Source organism: Cyprinus carpio, chromosome B16 (genome assembly GCF_018340385.1).
Source record: "Cyprinus carpio isolate SPL01 chromosome B16, ASM1834038v1, whole genome shotgun sequence".
NCBI lineage: Eukaryota > Metazoa > Chordata > Actinopteri > Cypriniformes > Cyprinidae > Cyprinus > Cyprinus carpio.
Window position 1 is genome coordinate 26,497,433 of NC_056612.1, and position 2,263 is coordinate 26,499,695.

General features: G+C 29.8%; 1 protein-coding gene across 1 annotated transcript in view; it reads right to left on the minus strand.

The window, feature by feature from the left end:
• znf385d (zinc finger protein 385D) overlaps positions 1-776 on the minus strand; it is a 188,610-nt gene extending 187,834 nt beyond the window's left edge. The window contains exon 1 of the mRNA XM_042741746.1: positions 510-776. The gene's annotated coding sequence lies outside the window, so the exon portion shown is untranslated. The remainder of the gene's footprint in view (positions 1-509) is intronic.
• Positions 777-2,263: the final 1,487 nt, after the last annotated feature.

Here is a 2,263-nt window from a genome sequence, read left to right on the forward strand (position 1 = left end):
CTCAGCACAGAGTGTGGCCCTGACCTTCAGCCCTGACAGGGTGTGAGAGAGGAAGTGCTGAGACCGAAGCCTCCTCCACTCTCACAGACGCACGGGTCCCCGGCTGCCATATTATCATGCTGATCCCATGGACACCCCTGAGCAATACAAAGCCACGGAGCAACAGAGCGAGACCCAATTTCATCATTCAACAGGCCTCAAGTGGCTAGAGCCATGAAAAGCACACTGTAAATACAGTGATTTCACAAGCGGCAGGTCATTATTATTATGCAATCGTCTGGAAATCCAGGCGTTTGAAATTGATTTACTCTCAGTACTGCAAAATGAATCCTAGCTATTGACGCTTACCAAGAGAAAATTACAGACATTTGCTGAATTTTACTCACAGGCTATCAGATCAAGATTTTTTTTTTTTTTTTCATAGTAGAATCCAAAAGCGTGGTCAGTTTTTTAAAATTTAAACAAACATATGATTCAAAATAAGCACATGTTCACTGTAATGTACATACCATTCAGTCTCATCCCTATTTGTTTTCCTCTCAGGACACTTTTTTCAGCTTTCACTTGAGCTTGTAAACCCTGCAAAGACAAAAGAGACTCTGAGCCAAAACAGCACCAGTGAAATGAAATGGACAGATTAAGTGAAATAAAACAAGGGACAGGAATGAAAATGTGTTGGTGATCATTTTGTCTTTTTCATAGTAAATCCTCATCATTAGTGAAATTACACCCCACAGCATCAGCCTAATGGAGACATTTAAATGCAGACATATCATAGGCTTGTTTACAGACCAAAATATAATTGGAAAAATAGATTAATAATACAATGAAACCTCTAATTCAACCCCTAATTTATTTATTTTAATTGATCATTTTAAATAAATTATAATGTATCGTTGTTGCTGTTGAAAGAATACTTAAATGTGACAAGAATTAATAAAAATATTAAAAACAAACATTTTGTAATGTTGTCCTGTTACCTTTATCATGGAAACTATATTTATATTTATTATATGTATTTATATATAAATATAACATAAATAATATTCATATATAAAATAACAAATATTTTTAAGTTTTTTTATATTTAATATTTATTATAATATAGTAACATGAGTAATGCATAATATTTATGCACTTTACTAAAATAATTAATAAAAATATTAAAAACAAAAATTCAGAAAGTGTAATGCTGTCCTGTTACCTTTATCATGGAAACTATATTTATATTTATTATATGTATTTATATATAAATATAACATAAATTATATTCATATATAAAATTATATATATTTTTACGATTTTTTATATTGAATATTTATTATAATATAGTAACATTATTAATGCATAATATTTATGCACTTTACTAAAATAATTAATAAAAATATTAAAAAGTGTAATGTATATTACCGAAGTGTATATTACCTTTATCATGAAAAATATATTATTTACTATTTTTTTATTTCAATATAAATTATATTTATATATAAAATTATATAAATTATTTATAAATATTTTTCATTTTTAATATTTATTTTAATATTAATAACATTAGTAATGCATAATATTTACTTATTAATTTTAAGTAAAACCATAGTACATTAAAAAGAGATCTCCTTCAAACAGTACAGGTTAATATCAATTTAGAGGAGTTTTACTACAGTAACTGTTATTTTGGTGGAAATTACCACGGTAAATTTTTGTCATGGCAACTAATGTTGTCAAAGATTTGAATTTTACAGTTTCATTATGGCCTTATGACTGGTCTTTATTAGGGGAATATTATTACATGTGACCCGGGAGCACAAAACCAGTCAAGTAGCACGGGTTTATTTCAGTAGCCAACAATACATTGTATGGGTAAAAATTATAGATTTTTCTTTTATGCCAAAACTCATTAAATAAAGACCATGTTCCATGAAGATATTTTGTAAATTTCCTACTCAAAACTTAATTTTTGTTAAGTAATAATATGCATTGCTAACAACTTCATTTGGACAACTTTAAATGCGATTTTGTCAATATTTTGAGTGTTTTGCACCCTCAGATTCCAGATTTTCACATAGTTGTATCTCAGCCAGATATCGTCCCCCTAACAAACCATACATCAATAGAAAGCGCATCGATTTTAATTTCACAAAATTGACCCATATGATTGGTTTTGTGGTCCAGGGTCACATTTGTGAGGAAACATTACAACAAATCTCTCAAGCGCAGTGAAACAATTTGACGCTCGCACACGGAGGCGAGCGCGTCGCGCGTG